Source organism: Myodes glareolus, chromosome 9 (genome assembly GCF_982192425.1).
Source record: "Myodes glareolus chromosome 9, mMyoGla1.1, whole genome shotgun sequence".
Lineage (NCBI taxonomy): Eukaryota > Metazoa > Chordata > Mammalia > Rodentia > Cricetidae > Myodes > Myodes glareolus.
In genome coordinates, this window is record NC_142034.1 from 53,947,733 (window position 1) to 53,971,013 (window position 23,281).

Consider the following 23,281-nt stretch of genomic DNA (forward strand, 5'->3'; position numbering starts at 1 on the left):
AAAGACTGTGGGCAAACGTGGATTTTGTCATAATCTCTGGGCTGCTTTGGCATGAGAAAAGAGATACAAGATGTAGAGGAACTAAAGGATCCAACAAACATATAAGAGATAAGATTGGAGCTCAAGAAATGGCTCGGTGGTAAGAGCGCTGTCTACAGAAGGCTGGGGTCCAGTTCCCAGCACCCACATGGCTCACAACATCTGTAATTCCAGTTCCAGGGAGTCTGATGGCCTCTTCTGACATCAGGCACACAGGTGGTGCACATATATTTACGCAGGCAAAACACTCGTACACATAAATACAAAGCAAAAAGAAGTAAGATTCACAAAGCCTGGAAAGGGGAGGCATGGATGACTCCTGTCTAGCTAGATGTATGGTGGAAGTGACTCAGACTATTGGGGGATGCTGGGATAAGGTTAGGTTTGAGCAGGAAGATCATGACTGTAGGCTAAATGTTTAAGTCTGAAGTGGTTTTTAATATTTTCAAAATAAATTTTGACATAGTGTTGTGTACCTGTGATCCCAGCACTTGGGGGTTGAGCTTGGAGGATGGTGAGTTCAAGGCCAGCCTGGGCTACAGGACAAGAGGCTGTCTCAAAAACTAGAATGAATAGCTAAGAAGATGACATGCATGAGGGGTCTGATCTTTGAAGCAGAGGTCTGGGCTGGAGGGAAATGAGGAAAGTCTCTTAATTCCCTTCCCCAGGTAATGTTGTAATTCCACCTGAGGCTCCCAGTGGCCTCTTGACAGACAGAGACTCCCTGGTCTCCTCTAGTCTTCAGCCACAGCAGAAGCAGTGAATTTCTACCAACTCATTCTGCCAATTTTAAGATAAAAAGTTCCCAGCAAGACATAGAGAACTACACTCTCCCAGCAGTAACAGAGCAGATCACAGTCAGCTTGAAACTGCTGCGAACAGGCAGCCCTTGGCAACAGACGATCAGAAAGACACTTCATTGGAATTCTCCACTGCCTTCAAACCTGTGCGTCCGGACTGCATCGCAATCTGTGTCTTTATTTTAAAGTTTTATTAAAATAAAGCTCCAAAGCTACATGGAGAAACCCTATCTCAGAAAATCAAAATTATTATTATTATTATTAAAAAATTTAAAATTAATATAAATAATATATACACAGAAAGCTGCCCATATCTTTTGTATACAACTCAATAAATATTCAAAAGCTTAATATAATTGTATAATTAACATCAAAGACCCAAAGCTCTTCATGTTGTTTTGGCTATTAGAACAATGAAAATTTCAAGTTTAAAAGTTCTCATTAAACCAGACATGATGGCACATACCTGTAATCCCGGTAATAGGAAAAGAAACGGGAGAATCAGTAGGTCAGGGCTGGAGACCGTCAGCGGATAAGGGCACTTGTGGGTCTCCTAGAGGACCTGGGTTCCATTCCCAGTGCCCTCATGGTGGCTCACAACCATCTATAGTGGGATCTGATGCCCTCTTCTGATCTCTGTGGGCACCAAGCCTGGACATAATGCATATACATACATGCAGGCAAAACACCCAGACATAAAACTTTAAAATCTCAAAAAAAAAACACATTCAAGGCCATCCTTGGCTACAGGAGACCCTGTCTCAAAATAAACAAGAGAAAGACTCTCATCCAATTGCTTAATCCATTATCAGACTTTTATTTCTCATTCCATTCAGAACTTCCCCAGAGCAGGCCTGACTGACATTCAGAACCTTGTAAAGGGGAATCCAGAGGAAGAGGTCTGGGTCTTTAATGTTTTTCTTCATTTCCTTTCTTCTATTCCTCCATTTATCAACGTTCTCTGTCTCCTTCAGAGTGAGCATGGAAGGGTGGCCAGGGAAGGGATGAATGTCGGGTGTCACCCTGAGTCTCAGTCCCCACAATGTAGTTCAAACTGCATGAGCCTTTTGTTTGACTTGTTTCATTGGCTCCACTGGCATCCAGCATCCAGAGAAGCCAAGTCTCCTCCCACGAGGCACCTTAACTTTTCTAGACTGTTTCTAGCCCGCTTAACTTGACCATGTTGAGCTACTGACTCCCACAAAGAATACTTAACACTCTCTTTCTAACTAATCCCTTTACTCTGTTAAATAGTCCAAAACTTACCCAGCCATACTTTTAAAGTATAGTACGGAAGACTTTACGCAAGACCATTACAGTAAGTACAGGGGCCACTGCAATGGGGTCTCACGGTGGCAGAGGGACGGGGCTCAATTTCAAATACAGGACAGATGGGAAGTAGAAATCTGTATCCAAAAAGCAGTATTGGAGTCTGTGAGTCAAAAGTCACTAAGAGGAAACATTAGTGTTTTGGGGGGTTCTGGCTAAATTATCCTAACAGGATTTTTGATGAAGCTACGCCAGGGTGAGCAGACGTCACTTGAGCCATGGTGGGGATGCTTGGGCAAGATCTCTGGCAGCATCCGTAGGCAGGCTCTGATTCCAGGGAGGTTCCATGAGCTGACTAGCAGAGTCTGTGGTGGGCTACTAAGAACTCACCATGCTGGTTGCTGTGTACCTCCCCTTCTCCCTGCTCTCGACAATAAATCGTGTTCTGTCATGCCCAAGCAGCTTATGCACGAGCCCCAGCTGTGTGTCTGGCCCCTGTGCATAGGCTCCAACACGCCTCCATGCATGACCCACAACACGCCTCCATGCATGACCCACAACACGCCTCCATGCATGACCCACAGCTGCTCCCTCAGACGTCAGAAAAACTTCATCAGCAGGTAGACTTTTTCTCTTCACTTTCCCTCTTTGTTTTTGATTGACTGGTGGACTGGATGATTGATTGATTAATTGGTTGCTTGGTTGCTTGGTTGATTTTGAGGTGGAGCCTTACTCCATAGTCCAGCCTGACCTTGGGATTCCTAAATGCCAGAGTGACAGATACATGCCACTGTGCCCGCTTAGGATCTTGACAACTACCTCAGCCTTGCAGATTGAAAAGAAAATGCAAAACTTCCAAATTTCAGAGAGCCACTCTGGGGACTGTAAACTGGAGGCTCTGCACACCATCCTTGACTTCCCGAGAGTGAGAAAATGCACACAGTTCTAAGGGACAGACAGTAAAGAAACAGGTTGGTCCAGAGACGTTCACCTGGATCTCAAGCTGAGTTTACTGACAACGATCTTTGCTGTGGCCGGTCAGTGAAGGCTGGAGGACATAGCTATTTCTTAATATGTGAAGTAGTTGGGTGGTGGTGGTGGTGGCATGTGCTTTTAATCCCAGCATTTGGAAGGCAGAGGCAAGCGGATCTCTGTGAGTTTGAAGCCAGCCTGGTCTACAGAGCGAGTTCCAGGAACGTCAAGATCCTGGAACAAGATCCTGACACAGAGAAACCCTGTCTCAGAAAGACAAACAAAAGAGTGTGTGTGCGTGCGTGCATGCGTGCATGCGTGCGTGCGTGCGTGCGTGCGTGTGTGTGTGTGTGTGTGCGTGCACTTTTTCTACCTCCCCTGACCTGGAAACTTGGGATACGCATAGCTAAGGCATCTGGGAACCACTAGGAGGAGGGAAAGAGGACAGAGTTCAGGATGCTAACTTCAAGGACCATGAAGAATCAAGGCAATATGGCACCACAGAAGGGAGAAAATTCAAATCCAGTGGTTCACCCTTATGAATTTCCCAAAAAGAGACTCAAAATAGTTGACATTTTAAAAGCCCAATGAGCTACAACTTGGAAAAACAGCTCCATGAAAGCAGAAAATTAACACATAAGCAACAGAGGACACTCACAGAGGCAGACACTGAGCCAGACATGGCTGAAAGGCCTGGAAGCCCGGCTACTCAGGAAACTGAGGCAGCAGAATGAGAAGTTTGAGGCCAGGCTGAGCAACAGACACAAAGAGAGAGGTGGGGGAAGACAGGTCCCCGCATCATGAGCCTTCTACTCTGAGTTCCTCAATTATATATGCCTTTTTATATGTATTTATTTATTCTGTGTCTCCGTGTGTGTGCATACCAGCATATGCACCAGGCGTGCATTTAGCCAGAGGACAACCTGTGGGAGTCAGGCCTCTCTTTCCACCATGTGGGTCATGAAGATTTGAACTCAGAACATCAGGCTTGGCAGCAAGTACCTTTACTCAGTGAGCCATCTCACTGGCCCTAGAATTCTTATGCATTTCACTTTTCTTGTGACTGCAGAACAAGAAAAGACACATCAATGCCCCCTCTAAATTTAGCTGTATTTACACATCTTGATCCCTGCAGGCAAGTTATGCACTAGAGTCACTGCATACAAATGGCTCCCCATATGCTACTCTAATTCCTCAAAGATACTGATCTGTAACCCCGAAACCATTAGATAGGGGTACTATTATTTTTTTCATGCGGAAGTGAAGAAGTGGAGGCCCAAGGTGACACATCTACTGGGAGCGTAGACAGAGTCTTTGTTTAAGTCGGCTGTGTGCCTCCACGTAGGAGGACTGTGCCTTTGGCTGCAACCTCTGCTAATTTTATTTTAAGACTAGCCAAATTTGTTTGTCTTTATAACATGTTTTAAGACGTATTAAATTGAGGACATGCCAGTGGGGATCAAGGTGTGTAAATATAGCCTTATTAAAAGTGTGGGGGGGGGACTAATGGAGGGAAGCATTTTTAAACAGAGGGAATTAGATAAGAAGAGAAGAGAAAACTGATCTTAAAAATCACACATACACACACAAACACACATACATACACACACACACACACACACACACAAAGAGAGAGAGAGAGAGAGAGAGAGAGAGAGAGAGAGAGAGAGAGACCTTAACTGAAAACCATTCTACAAAACACTAATAAATAGAACACTTAAGAGGACCAGAAAGCCCTGTAAATTCCCAGTTCCCCCCAAATGGGTCTGTGGACAAACACAACAGTCAAAATCCGATGAACAAGAGAATCTCAATTTTTAAAGAAGAAGGCAAAGAATCTAAAAGACCCAAAACAGCCACACTACCTGACCTCCAGACCTGCAGAGAGCTGGCAAATTTTATTAGTCTGTGAACATACAGCAATATGGCATCTGAACTATGTGCACAGCAAGGGATATCACCACCAGTGTAATTCTGATGTAACAGACCCTTAGGTTAACGGAACAGAGTCCAAAACTAGACCCACATACACAGTCAACTGAGATTCAAAAGGCCCTGGAGTGACCACATGGAAAGTACAAAGCACTGAGCTTAACCCCCACCTCACCACACAGTCAGTCAGAGCGGCTTACAAGCCTCAATACATGGGCCAAGCCTATAAAACTTTCAGACAGAAATGTTGTGACTTCAGCTTTGATCGTGTTTTCTTAGAACATAAAAATACGAACCATAAAAGAAAAATTAATAAAACACACTTCATAAAAATTCTAACAAAGGCCACTATCAGGACAATGAAGATGCAAGGCGTAGACTGAGGTAAAATATTGTAAAACCTGAATCTAATTTAAAAAGTTGTATTTCAGGGGGCTGGAGAGATGGCTCAGTGGTTAAGAGTTCTGACTGCTCTTCCAGAGGACCTGGGTTCAATTCCCAGCACCCACATGGCAGCTCACAACTGTCTGAATATCCAGTTGCAGGGGATCTGACACCTTCACACCAATGCACATAAAATAAAGTTAAATAAACCATAAAAAAGTTGTATTCCAAATACATAAAGAACTTTTGCAACTCTATAGCAAGAAGGCAAACAATCCAATTTAAAAACAACTAAGCCAAACATTTTAACAATAGACACTTCGCCAACGAAGATATGGAAGTGCAAATTAGTTAAAGAGATATTTAACATTATCAGCCACCAGGGAAATACAAATAAAAACTAGAATGATTAAAATATAAGAGACTGGCAAAGGCAAAAGCTGCTGAGGCTGTAGTTTATCTAGAACTCAGCAGGTGGGAAAGACAGACAGACATCTGTAGAAAAAAGCTTGACCGTTTCTCATAAAGTTCACCATGATTGCCATGTGACTCAGTGATTCCACTCGTAGGTGTTTACCCAACAGAAATGAAAACATGCCCACAAGAAGATCTGATGACATATATTCATAACAGCATTAAACTGTGTTCAAAGCAGCAGTATTTCATAAAGCTCAAATTTGGAAACAGTCCAAATGCTCCTAATAGGTAAACGGATAGACAAACTGCAGTATGTCTATATGATCAAATAATGCTCATCTATATAAGGAACGAATGTGATGGGCCTGGCGCCACAGGCCTGTAATCCCAGCTACTTAAGAGACTAAGGCAGGAGGATCACGATCATGTTCAAGGCCTGCCTAAGATACAGAGCAAGTCTTGGGCATCTGAGTGAGGACCCAACATCTTCTTCTGATCTCTACGGCCAATAAACACATGGTACACATACATAAACGCAGGCAAAACGCTCACACATAAAGTGAAAAAGTGAAATAAAAGCATCTAAAACATTTTAAGAGTTAATTGTGGTGGTGTACAACTTAATCTCATCAGCTTGAGGTGCAGAGACAAGCAGATCTGTGTAAGTTCAAGGCCAGCCTGGTCTACAGAGTAAATTCCAATCAAGCCATGGCTATATAATGAGACCTGTTATCAAAACAGATAGATAGATAAATAGATAGATAGATAGATAGATAGATAGATAGATAGATGAATAATAGATGGATGGATGGATAGATAGATAGATAGACATAGATGATAGATACATAGAGAGATGATAGACAGATAGATGATAGACAGATGATATATTGATAGATAGATGATAGATAGATAGATAGAGATAGATAGATAGATAGATAGATAGATAGATAGATAGATAGACAGACAGATATAATTTAGGAAGCAGGGAAATGAACACGAATAAGCTTTAAGTGAAATCAAAGCACTCCTTCCTAACTCTGCCACTAATATAACTTAAAGCTAGAGACATTATAGTAGAGAGGAAACTAGGCATGATGCTACACACCTTAACTATAGAATTTAGGAGGTTATAGCAGGGAGATAAATCACCCTTGGCTACATGTGAATTCTAGGCCACCCTGGTCTATGTAGACTGTGACCAAAAAAAAGTTCTTTAATTTTTTTTTTTTTTGAGACAGGGTTTCTCTGTCCAACAGCCCTGGCTATCCTGGAACTCACTTTGTAGACCAGGCTGCCTCTGCCTCAAGAGTACTGGAATTAAAGGCGTGCACCACCACACCCAGCCTTTTTATATTTTTGTCTAGTTGTTTGTTTTGTTGGTTGTTGCTGTTGTTTAAATTTGAATGGCTTATTGCCTATTCCACAGATTTATTAGTATCTACTTCACCTTTGAACTGTATACAGAGCAGGTAATCATTAAATGTTTGTTCATATATTAGAGGATTTTTAGTTTTTTATTTGTGTGTGTGCGTGTGCACATGCTATTATGCATGTGTCCACAGATGCCAGAAGAAGAGCTAGATCCCTTGGAGCTGGAGGTATAGGTGGTTCTGAGCCACTGGAAGTTGATGCTAGAAACCAAACTTGGATCCTCTGGAAGGGCAGCAAACATTCTTAACAAGGGAATTCTCTCTCCAGTTCTTTGTCTGGGCCCTATATATCCAGGTTTGGATGTTAGAGATGTTTCTGTAGACACCAGTGATCAGTACACACAAGCAAAAGTTCCCAGAAACTTTCTCAGGTCAGCAGACCAGAAAAGGGAGAGTCTAACAAGACAAAACCTTTCAGACATGTTCAATAGTGCAATAGTGGTTTGAATGTTACAGGAGCAACCAACCTCAAATTTCCATTGGATTTAAGGTCCACACCACAGGACAGAACCAAGCTTGGAACTGAGAACCCTGCCTAGAAACCATGGCTGGGAGGAGGACCTGCTACTGTTATTTTTGCTAAATGAGCCCACTATCAAATAGCCTTCTCAATACTTGTTTTGACATCCATAGATTAAAGTGGCTCTCAACCCTCATCAGGAGAGCTTCCTGATTTGAACTGAGTTCCAATTCATTCAGAGCCCTGCATATGAGCAGGGTGCAGAAGGGTGTAGGGTGTGGAACAAGTCAAAATCTAGGACATGGGTCAAGACCTGATCTAAGTCAATTTTACAGAAAATGGGAATGAGCTTATTTTGAATTTTAATCTTAAGATGGAGTCAGGTTGGCCAATCAGAGTTTCGGCAATTGAAGTCTTCTGGGGTTGGGAGAGTCAGTTTTGATCAAAGAACCTCTGCCGGGCATTCACGCTCCCATAGATGGTCCTGCACCCATGCACATAAAGATAACACTGGACTCAGTGAGTTCTCAAAAGAAAACATGAAGTTGAGAGGAGAATGTGGGGGAATGCTGGGGAGGAATTGGAGGTATGGGAGGTTTGATATGATCAAAATAGGTGTATGAAATTCTCAAATAAAGATTTAAAAACAAAACCTTTTAGACAATAATCACCCTATGTCAGCAAATACCAGAAACCAGCCCCAGCCTGTTACCCCATCAGCCAGGGCTTAGTGGGGTGTCAGACTCCTGCCACCTATGACAAACCATATGTGACATTTTCTTGTCAGGGTGATATCAGGAAGACTCAGTGGGTATCCAGCACTTCATCCTAACGTTGCAGTGATGAGGATCATCCCTCAAACTTCCGAGATCCCACGTGGCAGTGATGAGGACCATCCTCCAAACATCCGGAATCCCACGTGGCAGTGATGAGGGTCATCCTTCAAACATCCAGGATTCCATGTGGTAGAGATGAGGATCATCCTTCAGACATCTGGGATCCCACGTGGTAGAGATGAGGATCATCCTTCAAACATCCGGGATCCCATGTGGTAGTAATGAGGCTCGTCCCTCAAACGTCCAGGGAAACCCCTTGGGGATCCCTGGCTTCCATTCCCATGAAGCAGGAAGAAGGTGCTTTCCCTTCTCATAGAAGTCAGAGGCGGTCCCGTGGGAAGCTGACCCTTTCATCTGCCCCAAGGCCTCTTCCAATGCATTGCGGCATCAGTGGAGGCCATGAGAGAGCAGTGACCAGGTACTTTTCCATCTCCAGACAGATTGACATCAGAGAGGCTTATTGTTGAGTTGGGGATATATAGCATTTGCCTGTTTTGCATGAAGCTGGTGGTGGGGGAGAGAGGATATAAAAAATGTAAGTTTTAGACCATAACACATAATAAACTAGATTTAAAAAAATTTTTTTTTTGTTTTTTCGTTTTTTGTTTTTCGAGACAGGGTCTCCCTGGAACTAACTCTTGTAGATCAGGCTGATCTCAAACTCACAGAGATCCATCCGCCTGCCTCTGCCTCCCGAGTGCTGGAATTAAAGGTGTGCACCATCACTGCCTGGCTAATAGCCTAGATCTAATATATAAGAAAACATCAAACTTCACACAGAATAAACTCAAAGAAATCTATATCAAGACATAAAATGATCTAATCCTTAAAAACTAAACACAATATGTTTAAAACAATGAGAGAGAGAAAGAGAGTGTGTGTGAAGAGAAGAGAATTATGCATACAAAGTAATTTGAGAGTGGATTTTTTTCTTTTCATCAGCAACCACAGGTGTCAGAAAAGAAAGCAGCACTTTTTTCATATACTAAAATAATATAGCTGGGGAAATGGGCAAAATGCTTGCTGCACAAGAGTGAGGACCTAAGTTCACATCCCCAGAACCCCTATAAAAGCTAAGCGTGACAGAACATGTCTGCAACACTGGTACACATCTGGAGAGATGTGGAATTCCCAGAAGCTCATAGGCCAGCTAGCCTGGCCTACACAGCAGCCAACAGCAAAGAAACCCTGTCTCAAACAAGAGGGCAAGGATCAAACCGGAGATGGTCTTGACTCTCACTCAGTGTGCTATGGGATAGGTGCAGGCCCACACTCATTCACAACTGGAAATGAATACACACATGGTGCAAACACATCACACATAGAAAGAAAAGAAAGAAGGCATGGGGAAGGAAGGATGGTGGGAGAGCAGCCTGAACTATATCCTATCCGGTAAAATTCTCCTTTAGAAATTAAGGAGAGATAAAAACGTTGTTAGAAAAATTAGATGGAGTCTCATTACACAGCCCTGACTGGCCAGGAACTTGCTGGGCAAACCAGGCTGGCCTCAAACTCAGAGACCTGTCTGTGTCTGCCCACCTGAGTGCATAAGTTCAGGTGCTCCGGCCTTGAGACCCCCAACCTGGAGACTATCCCCCATCCTGGAGACTATCCCCCATCCTGGAGACTAACCCCCCAGCCTGGAGACTATCCCCCCAGCCTGGAGACTATCCCTCAGCCTGGAGACTATCCCTCAGCCTGGAGACTGTCCCCCCATCCTGGAGACTATCCCCCATCCTGGAGACTAACCCCCCAGCCTGGAGACTGTCCCCCCAGCCTGGAGACTATCCCCCCAGCCTGGAGACTATCCCCCCAGCCTGGAGACTTTCCTCCCAGTCTGGAGACTATTCCCCCATCCTGGAGACTATCCCCCATCCTGAAGACTATCCCCCCAGCCTGGAGACTATCCCCCCAGCCTGGAGACTATCCCCCATCCTGAAGACTATCCCCCCCAGCCTGGAGACTATCCCCCTATCCCCTCTCCCCCACCCCCTGCCTGGAGACTATCCCCCTGGAAACTATCCCCCATTCTGGAGACTATCCCCCCAGCCTGGAGACTATCCCCCCAGCCTGGAGACTATCCCCCATCCCTGGAGACTATCCCCCAGCCTGGAGACTATCCCCCATCCCTGGAGACTATCCCCCAGCCTGGAGACTATCCCCCCAGCCTGGAGACTATCCCCCCATCCCTGGAGACTATCCCCCTGGAGACTATCCCCCTGGAAACTATCCCCCATTCTGGAGACTATCCCCCTGGAAACTATCCCCCATTCTGGAGACTATCCCCGCACCCCCAGCCTGGAGACTATCCCCAGCCTTATTACTCTAATTGTCCACAGCTCTAATGTGTGTGTAACAGAGTGGATGCCAAGGGAATGTTTTATAAAAGGCGTGTACTGATTTCTGTGACTTAAAAGGTTGGGGCTGGCCTGAATGCAGGTACAGCTAGATCAAGGGGTTTAAATGGTGTCACCTCCTCCCTCTCCCCCTCCTTCCCTCTCCGATTTATTTCCCCCCACTTTAAAATGTCAGAGGGAAACCACACGGGGCTCCTAGACATCTATTTCCACTAAAGCAAAGGACAAGGTACCAGTCTTGCTTCTGGCGGAATCAGGGGAGGATGTTAGGCCTTTTCTCTGTGCCCCTGATAGGCCTCTCTCCAACTTCTCCTCTTTTTCCACATTTTCTGTCCGCTCTGGTAGGTTCTGAGCAGGGTGAGTCAACTGGACTCAAGAAGTCCACAGCTGAAACAAAGACTGCATTCTATTTGCATCAGAGGTCCAGAAAAGCCCTCTTTGGCTCTAGTTAACCCCTCTGGTCACGTGTCCATCACCTTATACTATCCAAGAGGGTGGGGCACCTACATCACTAGTTTCTGTGGGTTGCTGAGCAGGAGGTGAACAAATCCACCAAGCAACCTGAGTGTCATCAGCAACACCAAGGAGGACTCTCTGCTGGTTGAGTGGATCTTCAGACTCCACTGTCCCCAAGATAAGGACAAGTACCTCTCCATTAAACCTCATAAGATGCCCTGATGAGCCTGTCATGGGTTAATACTGTTCAAAATCACTTAAAAGATTGTCTGACTTGGCCAGGAACAGTGGCAAATGCCTTTGATCACCAACAGATCTCTGCTAGTTTACGGTCACACTGGTGCATATGAGCTCCAGGATAGTCAGGGCTACATAGTGAGGTCCTGACTCAAAGAGTCTGACTCAAAATAAGCGTCCGTAGAACTGGGGCCTGCAGCACGGATGAAGGGTCCTGGAGAAAGGAAGAGGCATATCCTAAGAGGGAGAGTGGAGGGCTGAACAGATTCAATGCTAAAAGGAGTGTGACCTGATTTGTACCAAACTGGTAAAACAAGACACACTGGTGGAACTCCTTTTTGCTGTTTTGATTCATAGTCTAATAACCACAAGACTGTTTTGAAGTGTCTGCTTAATCAGGAGTACAGACTGGGAGGGAACAAATCCTTAATACTGGTTACAAGACAAACTGGACACCAAATTCTAACTATAAAGACAAGAGGGCCTGGAGAGATGGCTCAGTGGTCAAGAGTACTTACTGCTCTTGCAGAGGACCTGTGTTCGGCTCCCGGTATCCATGACAGATGGTAGCTCACAGCTGCCTATAATTCCAGCTTCAGGGGACCCTCTGGACCCCAGCAAGCATCCAAACACACAGACACGAATTTTTTTAAAAAAATTTTAAAAATAATTAACCACAAAAAGACTATTATTAGCGAGTTGATCATGTGCTGCCAAATAGAGCTGCCTCTTGGAAGTCATCTAGATGAGGATGACAGGGAGCTGAGGCCTCTCACATCAAAGGGAAGACTTCCTGCTTGGCCAGGAACAGGACTGTGCCCTGGGGCACAGTAGCCACAGAGGCCCTGCCCACAGGGAAGAAGGGACATTTGTACCTGGCACACAAACTCCCCAAGTATCTCACAGCACAACCTACCCAGGGCCAGCATTCATTGGAAACATAGATGGTGTGAAAACCAGAGGGCAGGGTCGCCCCCTCCACCCACTTAGGCCGTGAAGAACAAGACAGTATTTAAAATTGCATCAGCCAAGACAGGAGAAGGAGAGCTTTCTCTCTCTCTCCAGAAAGGATGTGGAGGGGGAAATTTTTCCCACGTCCCCTCCCCCTCGCCCCTAGACAAAGACTTACTGGCAGTTACTGACTGCTGGGAGAGGAAGAATGAGCCTCTTCCAGGGGTGAGCCCGCTTATTGATTATCCAATACAAAGTGGTCAGCCCTGAAATCACATACATGCAAACAACAAAATTGGACTCAGGAGGTTGTAGTTAAATATTTCTGAACACATATACACATACATACATGTACGTAACAATAAAAATCAAAGAGACTATCAATTTGAGAGAGGGACATGCGAAGGGGCCGACTAAAAATCAAATGTCCATCATCCCATCGGGTCAGCCAATTCCTCCTCCTCTGCTATGGGATAATCCTTCTGTACACTGTGCATATGTTGCTCATTGGTTGATAGCAAAACTGCTTTGACCGACAGCAAGGCAGAATATAGCTAGGCAGGAAAGTCAAACTGATACAGAGAGAAGGAAGGGTGGAGTTGAGGGAGGCCTGAGTCAGTCACCCAAGAAGCAAGATGCTTGCTAACCAGTTAAAGCCATGGTCATGTGGCAATACATAGATTAATAGAGATGGGTTAATTTAAAAGTAAGAGCTAGTAAGTAATAAGCCTGAACTATACAGCCAAACATTCTGTAATTAATATTAAGCCTCTGAGTAAATATTCAGAAGGGGCTACAGGACGGGGCTGGGTAGAGGAACTTCCTCCACAGAAGACTAGAAGTTTATCCTCTGATACAGAAGAGCTGAACTGCACACATTAGCAGATGTGTCCTGTTAAACGCATAGAACCCAAGGAAGGCCACATGCTGATGGTTGAGTTCTCAGTCCTCTGCTTCCTAGGGCTGATGGTCAAACTTCTGTGACCCAAACAGGCATCTAGAAAGTTGATCTCTGGATAAACCACATGTTCCAGTAAAAGTACCTGCTGATCCTGGCCACAAATGGTATCCCACCAAATGACCGGATCCCTGTCCCAGTCCCCGTGACCTCCAGATACTGTTCTCTGTGTCTCATTCTTAGATGCACAGAGAATGTTATGAATCACCAGACAGTAAAGAGAGCCAGAAGAGCACTCAGGAGACAGGAATCATTTTTAACCTAACTAGTCTACTATCCAGCCTACTTTTAACCTATAGGCAGAACTATTAGGGAAGACTTATCATGTTCCTGATAGAACAGCGGAGTTTAAAACAGCACAAGACAAGACAGAGGAGATTTCATAACATAATCAATAAAAATCAACAGAAAAGATAGGCAAAGACAGGTGTAGATTAAAAGAAGTAACGACAGTACGGGAACTATACCATGAGTCTAAGTTGCTATATTTTAAAGCTCTCTTGTTAAAAAGCTTCACCTACACTTTCACCTATAAAGTTACCTTCCAAACTCTGAGTGAATTTTACTTCCCACCCACAGTCCTCTTTCTTTCATACAAAATTGCCAATAAAACATGGGTTGAATAAAAGCACATTCAAATATGAAAGATCTCAAAATGACCTCTGTAAGCATTTCTCTCAAAGAAATTACTAGAGAAAATGTCAATACCAAGCTTCAGGTGCAACGGTTGCCTGAAGAACACAGATGTAAACAATACTTCATCTCCCAATATGTATTGTTCTTCCTATTAATTAGGAAGCCATCATGCTTTGTACAGGCCAGTGATGTGGGATGTCCTGTGTACGTGTTTCTTTTATTGGTGGATGGATAAAGCTGTTTCAGCCAATGGACAGGCAAAATATAGTGGGAAGTCCAAAGATGAGGGGAGAGAGAAGGTGGAGCTTGGGAGACACCATGTAGCCATCCAAGAAGAGAGACGCCAACAGCACCCTAAGAAAAAGATGCCAGAACAGAGGCAACACCACCACCATATGACACACAGATCAGTAGAAATCTGTTAACTTATATAAGAGAGAGCTAGCCAATAAGAAGCCTAAGTCATTGGCCAAACAATTGTAAATGATAATAAGCCTCTGAGTGGGGACCCAGTGAGCAGAGGAACCTGCCAAGTAGGACCAGGCTAGATGGAAAAGAGCCTTCCGTCTACAGTCCAGTGAATTTTTTTGTCATAAGATTTTAAACATATCATTTATACATGGGCTGGAGAGATGGCTTAGAAGTTAAGAACACTTGTTGTTCTTGCAGAGGACCCAGGTTCAATGCCCAATACTCACACAGTGGCTCATGAACACACAGTTACCCTCTGTAACTCCACTTCCAGGGTATCTGTTGTCTTCTCTGGCCTCTGTGGACACCAGGCCCACAGTGGTGCACAGATATATATGTAGGCAAAACACTTACACACCTAGAACAATTTTTAATTACTCATTTATACATATAGGGGCCTACAGAAAGTATATTTTTCTGAGACCCTACACACCCTAGGGATAGTTTTAGGCAAAGGGAATTTTTAAATTTATTTTAATTTTGTGGGTATGAGTATTTCACCTGAGTGTATGTATGTGCACCACATGTATATCTGGTGTCTGTGGAGGCCAGAAAATAATGTGAGCATCAGATCCCTTGGAACTGGAGTTATAGATAGTCGTTAGCAACCATGTTGGAATTGAATGTGGTTCCTCTGCAAGAGCAGTCAGTGCTCTTATCCACTGAGTCATTTCTCCAGCCCTGGCAAAGGGACTTTTAACAAGACTGCCTAAAAAATAAGAACTGGTGAGGATCCCATTACTTTGTATGCTGACCTGAAAAATTACTTTTAAAACTGAGAAACTTCGGAATAAGCTTAGGAGTAGATTCATGACAGTGGCAGGACGGAAAGCAGCACTGAAGAGTTACAGGCAGAATTGTTGAAAACCATCCGACAGTGTGAGGATTGAGGAGAGAAACAGACGAGAGACAGAAGATGGAGTCGGGAGGGCATCAGGGAACACTGTATCCACCCAAATCACGTCTCATAGCCCTGATACACCCCAAACAAAAGGGGAGGGCAAAAGACACGGCACAGGAACAAGTGAGTGGAATTACTTCCTCAATTCTCAAAGCATCCAGTAACCATGCTTTAGATCAGACATCCTGTTTTCTGGCCTTGAGGATCAAGAATAGGTTTGAACTCTGACTTTAAGTCAAGCTGGAACAGAGTCAAATCTGTGGGTTCTCACAATTCCCTCTTTTAAGTTATTTATTAATGCCTGCACTTCTGCCACAGGACAGATGACTGTGTCTGTTTTAAGTTGTTTTCCTCAACCTTCCAGACTTACCCATCATTGGTACACACACATTCCATCATGTGTGTTCTGTCTTAGGTTAACTGGAGGCAGAAAGATATTACTCATCTCTGACTACCAACCTCTGTTTATAAAAGGTTAAGGGAGAGTGCGAAGCTTGACGCCACACACCTTTGAGCCAACTTTCCATTGAGAGTTCACAAGTAACTTACTCGGTAATCATAGGCAAGCAGATAATACTTAGTATTGCACATGCTTCTGCGACTGCAATACCTCCTAGTAAAGAAGTGCAGGACGACCAAGACATAACGGCCTCTTTAAATTGGTCCAGGATGTCTCCAGCAGTTTTAGCTGCATCAAAATCCAAATCTGACTTTTTAGTTGCACTGAATTCAAGGATTCATTAACATCATGCCAAATCCCTCTCAGATGAGTTCTAACCTTTTTTCCATCCATTAATACTTTCAATGTGAACAGAAGTGGTCAATACCATAATTCTAGTATGATAATTAACAATGGACACACAATTGGTTGAATTGCAACTCTTATAACTTTGTTCTAATCACAGGAAATGTTTTTGTGGTGAGGTATGAGTCTTTTTCCTCTCCTCAAGTCCAATGCATTGCAGCTACCAGCTTCCAAAGGCGTTTGAGCTGCTTCAGGTCCCCAGTACCGAATGCCAACAGCAAAGCTTTTATTCCACTCCTCGTATACTGAAGAGGGGCTTTAGTCACACATCACCTTCATAATAGCGTTTGATTGGATGATGTGAATCAAACTCTCGGCAGTGTCTAAGCTGTTCTACCCTTGTGTTGTGCATTTTTGACAGAATTCCTTCTTTGAGCTTTAGTGTCTGAGTATAAACTTGGGATAATAACTTCTCAGAAATTTGTAGGAGTAAATTAGACACATTGATTGTCTTAGTCAAACACATCTTAGTTCAAATGTGTGATTTTATTTGCTTGTTTTTCAGATATGATCTCAAGCCCAGGCTGGCCTTGAACTGCTGATTTTCCTAGCTCTGCCTCCCAAGCCCGGGGATTACAGGCAAGCCCCACCACCCCCTGTCTTGTTCAGTTATAGACACTGAAAGAATTTGACACCGGAGAATTTGATTTTGGAAAATCATTGGTTTAGCTGTTGTAGATGGCCTATATTTAACTTACCTTGAAGGCCATCTTGGTTTTGGAAACATGGGAAGCAAGGTAGACCTTAAAAAAGAAATAAGATTGTTTAAAAAGTAAGTTTTTTGACATAATAAAGTAATATTAGGACTTGGGTATAGTTTAGTGATAGAGTACCTGTTTAGCTTTCATGAGGCTGTGGGTTTGGTTCCTAGCACCAAAAGAGAGAGAGGCAGAGACGGGGGGGGGGGGGAGGAGAAAGAGAGAAAGAGAGAAGAGAAAGAGAGAGAGAGGGACAGAGGGAGGGAGGGAGGGAGGAAGAAAGAGAATATTAACTGCCTTCAATTATGCCATTACTGAGGAGAAGGCCTGGAAATAAACAAGACAAAGCAAAGCATTTTCAGGACATGGCATCTATAGTGTGGGGAATGTGGGTGTTGTAGATCAAATCAGCCATAGGGACATTTCTGATTACAGGAATGAGTCAAAACATTTTAAGAATATAAATGGCAGCTGGGCATGGTGTCACTTCCTTGCTGTCAATTTCACACGGAAAAAAAAAAAAAAACACCCAAGCCACCTGACAGCTTACAAGAGCTCACACCTGATTTCCTGTCTACTGCCATTCTTGGGTAATCCCTTTGCTTCCCTGTCACAGGGGAGGTGGCGTCTCCCCTGCTATTTAGGGTCACGTTTCTCTGCTCCTGGAGTCTTTAAGACATTATTTTCTAATTGCTACCTGTTCCTCATAAAAATTTAACACCTTCAACACGTTTACCTACTGTGCTCTTTGGGGGGGGCACAGACTACGGGAATAGCTAAGATGCTTTGACCTGCTCCCTTAGATGAGAAGACATTACAGAGAGCCCATTCTTCTTCCACCTATCCTCAGAATTTTCTCTCCTCCTACAGCAGTGGTTCTCAACCTGCGAGTCGCAACCCCTTTGGTGCTGAACAATCCTTTAGTAAGTATCAGCTATCCTATATATCATATGTACGTCATGATTCATAACAATAGCAAAATTACAGTTAGAAGAAGCATCAGTGGAAATTATTTTATGGTTGGGGGCCACCACAACATGAGGAACTGTATTAAAGGGTCCCAGCAATCGGAAGGTGGAGAACCGTTGCGCGACAGGGTCTTCCACCCCTTCTGCCTCTTGCTCGTCCTCCCGAGCGCCCTCTCCAGCTCTCCTCCTGTCTTCATCGTGGACTTACTTCCTGGAAGGCTCACTGCGCGTCTGCCTGCCCTTTGCCTCTGTCTCCACCAAACTGTCCTTCACCATGCACGGAAGAGCTCAGAGCTCTGCATCGCCTTCACAGACTCGTCCATCTGCACTCCCAGGTGAAAGAATGTTAGCTGTGTGTTAGCCCGGTGAAAGCAAAACCAGGTGACAAATGAAACTCTGCCCCTGCTCTGTGGAGGCATGATGGGAAAATGAAAGTTGTGTATTTTAATAGGGCATGTGTGATGGTTATGTACACGTTGTGAAATTATTGCTGTAATCAAAATAATGAACACATCTACATATCATCTAGCAGTCATTTTATTCTTTGTATACCTGTTATTATTTATATTATGCTTATTTTAAAATGAATACTGATTCCTTATGAGAACACCTAAACCCCGAGTGCTGGTTAGCTTTTTTCAATGTGACACAAAGTAGAATCACCTAGGAAGGGGACTACAGTTGAAGAGTTGCCTCCATCAGACTGTCCTTTGGGGCATTTCCTATTTTTATTTTCTTTCTTTCTTTCTTTCTTTCTTTCTTTCTTTCTTTCTTTCTCTCTCTCTCTCTCTCTTTCTTTCTTTCTTTCTTTCTTTCTCTCTTTTTTGTCTCCTTCTTCTTTTTGGTTTGTTGAGACATGGTCCTGGCTGTCCTTTGACTCAGTCTGTAGACCACGCCTCTGGGGCATGCTTTTTTTATTGCTAACTTTGCTGTAGGAGGGCTCAGTCCACTCTAGGCAGTGCTGCTCCTAGGCAGGTGAACCTGGGGTCTACACAAACGAGCTGAGGAAGGCCCAGAAAGCGACCCAGTGAGCAGCTTGCCTCCTTGGTTTCTGCCTCTGCTCCTGCTTGAGTTCCAGCTCTGCCTCCCCTCAGTGCTGGCTATGATCAGGGTAAATAAGCAACAAATAAACAAACAAAAAAAAAAACAAAAAAGAAAGAAAGTCCCTTTCTTCCTCAAGTTGCTTTGTCTCAGTGTTCCATCATAGCAGTGTAAATCAGACAAGGACATGCTAGCTCCCAGGAACCATTTTACTGTTAGTTCAACTTTTCTTTAGGTTCCATATAAGGTGGAAAGCAACTAATGAAGTCATCAGTGTCTACCTCTGCCCCCCACAGACACACATACACACACACCAACCAACCAACCGATTAACAAAAAAGAAGGAGTCAGATCTGTAGCTACAGAACTCCAAAGACTGCTGTGAGACGAGTCAGGCCACACACACCCCTTTGTCTTCGAGACAAGGTTTTACTATACAGCTTAGCCCGGCCCTGAACTCATAGACATAGGCCTGCCTCTGCCTCCCAAGTACTGGAATTAAAAGTATGAACCAACCATGCTCTCTAAGAAAGCTACAGGAAAAAAGTACACAGTATAGCACAGTTTTTTTTCTTTCTCTTTCTTTTTTCTTCCATGTTCACCATTTTACTTATTCATCTCTCATATATTACATCCTGACTGCAGTTTCCCCTCTCTTCTCCTCCTAGCCCCCCTCCCCCATCTACTCCTCCTCCATTTTCCCTCAGAAAAGGACAGGTCTCCCAGGGATATCAACTAAACATGTCTGAACCAAGCTTTTTCTTTTGGGCCACCAACCCGCTCCCAAATCATGACACAGAAACCCATCAATAGCTGCTAATGTTCGGCCTAGCTTAGACACATTTCCAGCTAACTCTTTTAACTTAAATTAACCTGTTTCTCTTTACCTTTTACTCGGAGCTTATTACCTTTCTTATTTCTGTATATCTTACACTGCTTCTCTATGTCTGGCTGGCTGGCAGTTGCCTAGCTTCTTGACCCAGGCCTGTCTGGCTTGTCCGGCATGTCCCTCGTTCTCTTTCTTTTCTCGTTCTTCCTCTTCTCTCTTCTTTGGAGCCTAGATTTCTCTTATTTATTCTCTCTGCCTAGCAGCCCTGCCTATCCCTCTTCTGCCTACTTATTTGTTGTTCAGCTTTTTATTAGAGCAATTGGGTGTTTTATATAACTAAGCAAATGCAGCATGAACAAAAGTAACACACCTTTACACTTAAAGTGATATAACACAGCTTTGCCTAGTTAAAATAACCGCCTAAAACACACGGCATATCAAGTTGCAATAAGACTAGGTACCCTCTCTTGTATTAAGGTTAGGTGAGGTAACCCAGCGGGAGGATAAGTGTCCCAAACGCAGGCAAAAGAGTCAGAGACCACCGGGCAGTGGTGGCGTGCACCTTTAATCCCAGCACTCGGGAGGTAAAGGCAGGCAGATCTCTGTGAGTTCGAGGCCAGCCTGGTCTACAAGAGCTAGTTCCAGGATAGGCTCCAAAGCTACAGAGAAACCCTATCTTGAAAAACAAAAACAAAAACAACAACAACAAAAAAAAGTCAGAGACCACCACCACTCCCACTATCAGGAGTTCCACACGAGCACCAAGCTAAACAAACATATAAAATAATTAAAAAACAACCCTCCTGGTCTCTTCCCTGGGACTTGAGAGTCCCCCTTGTTTACCCCTCCAAAGGCACACAGTGCCCTCCTTCCTGGTCCTTCCTTTTCCATGTCCTCTTCTCCACTCCAACACTCCCATCACATAGAGTCAAGTGTGAAGGAAAATGGAAGAAATCTTCTACATTGTACAATATTAAGTCCTCTCCAAAAGACTGAGACGGTCTCAGGAGAGGGCCGCATCGGCAGAAGAGCACCCATGATCCCAAGGGAGAACCCTCCACAGCTAGACTCAACTCCAGCTCAGGACACTGTCGGAAACCAGCCGACCTGTTCGAACGTGCCTGAAAGGGGGTGTAAGGATTGAGGAAAGAAATAGACAAGAGACAGAAGACAGAGTTGGAAGGGCGTCCAGTGAATACTGTATCTACCCAAACTTATTTCTCATAGCTCATATACACCCCAAGCCAAAGGGGGGGGGGCAAAAGACCTTCCTACCATACACAAAGAACAAACAAGTGTTTGCTAATTTCTTAATTCTCAGAACATCTAATAACCACACCCTAAATCAAACATCCTGTTATTTGACCTTAAGGATCAAGAATAGATTTGAACTCTCTGACCGTAAGTCAAGATGGAACCGAGTCAAATCTGTGGGCTCCCACAACACTGTGGATGGATGGACAGAACCTTGGCACAGCCACCTAGTGCCACAGTCACGCTTGGGGATCCTGTTCAAACTCGTGTGAACCCAGAGTTTGGAAGCTCCGGTTTGTGTCTCTGCTGTGGCCTATTCAAGGCATCCCAGAAGCACTAGGGATTTCACAGGGCAAAGTTTCCCCTGCCACACCACCAGACACCAGATACCAACGACCACACTCGGAGAGGGGAATTATGGTTGTCCTGCAAGTAGAGACAGGTGGGTATCCAAATTAGTAATTAGAAAAGTAAATGGTACATTATCTGCTTTGAAATCATATCCTATGGTCACACGCTTAAAATTACATGGTTAATAATGACTTTCTTATGAGCAAATGCCTCAAGAAGCTAATATGAGTTTATATAGCCCATTGCCATACATGAACTCCAAGGAACAATACAGCAAAGACAATAGAGGCATCATCCCCACCCCCCCAGAACTGACTGCAAAGTGAGGCACACTGGCACGGGAGAGAGAACAAGGATGGGACTCTTGTGTTTGGAAAAAGCTTTAAGAAGCATCTTTGGCTATAGATTCAAGGGTCACCCTGCTCGTCCACATTCCCGGGGCATAACCCAGTGAAAGAAGCTTTGATCAAGAAGTTAAAAGTTGCAGAGACAGGTCATGGGAATGTAGGAGTTGGCTTTTGGCGCAGACAGCAGGCACTGAAAGTCTGGACCAAGAGTTTAGCTTTGAAGTGTACACCTGTGCCAACGTGAACTTCCCACTGCAAAGGGCCAGACCAAACCAAGGCCTTGATCCTTCTTGTGCCAAATGTAGGTAGATCATAGCATCAGAGGACAGATTTCAAATATGGTGCTGAATTCTCTCCATTAAAAAGTAAGGAAAGGAGCTGAGCATGGGTGGCGCACACCTTTAAGCCCAGCACTCCGGAGGCAGAGGCAGACAGATCTCTGTGAGTTCAAGGCCAGCCTGGTCTATGAAGTAAAACTCTCTCAAATAAATAAATAATAAACAAACAAACAAACAAATAAATGGAATGGGCAGGAGAGAGGAAGGGAAGGAGGGAAGCATCTGAAAGGATGTATTGAAAAGTTCTTTTCTATTTCTGAGGAAGTCGTGTGAATCTACGAATCTCTACAAGTCTAGAGCCAGCTTCATTACTCAGGAATGTGCGTCTCAAGGACCTGGTAGATTTGCAGTATGCATGCAAAGGAAGACAGGACCTCTGTGTCTAAGCTTTGTTTGAGGGAGTGAGATCCTACCTAACTCAGACAGGCACTTTCTTTGCTCTGTGAACTAGTCTTCTCTCAGAAATTAAGGAGTTTGTTTTTCTCGTTACTCCATCTAGGCAGACACAGATGCTCACCCCAGTTCCCAAGTGGGTCTAGGATGTGCTGTGTATGACACCGGGCACCGTCAAGTCCTCGTCTTGTACCTGAGGCTTGGGCAAGGGGTTCATCTGTCTTGTTTAAAATTTGTTATTTGTTTGTTTATTTTAAACTTTGTTTTTATTTTATGTGCATGAGTATTTTGCTTACATGAATAGCTGTGTACCGTGTGTGTGCCTGGTGTCCACAGAAGCCAGAAGAGGGCATCAGATCCCCTAGGAGTAGAGTTGTAGATGATTATGAACCATCCTGGGGGTGATGGGAATCGAACCCAGGTCCTCTGCAAGAGCATCCAGTGCTCCCAACCTCTGAGCATCTCTCCAGCACCTGTTTGTTTTTGAATTAGGATCTTGCTCTGTAACCCAGACCAGCCTGGAATTCCCTATGTAACATGAGCTGTCTTTGAAATGTTGACAACCCTCCTGCCTTAGCCTTTCAAATATTGGCTTTCTATGTGGGGTAGTTGTCATTTCTTTTGGGGACTGCAGTGGGCTGTACCTGTGTGTCTGTATGAAGTTCCTCTCGTCTTAGCAATTTCTTCACCTGTGATGTACATCACACTCCCGTTTAAGGCTCACTCGGTAAATAAAGTTGTCTTCTTCCTC

At 44.2% G+C, this 23,281-nt stretch overlaps 1 long non-coding RNA gene across 1 annotated transcript; it reads right to left on the reverse strand.

Annotated features, from left to right (window-relative positions):
- Window positions 1–1,632: 1,632 nt before the first annotated feature.
- LOC148120912 (uncharacterized) lies at window positions 1,633–12,711 on the reverse strand. The gene is made up of 2 exons (XR_015738830.1): window positions 12,108–12,711; window positions 1,633–9,043 (listed from the first exon to the last, which is right to left on the reverse strand). It is a non-coding gene; the product is annotated as an uncharacterized LOC148120912 (long non-coding RNA).
- Between the last annotated feature and the right edge of the window lie 10,570 nt (window positions 12,712–23,281).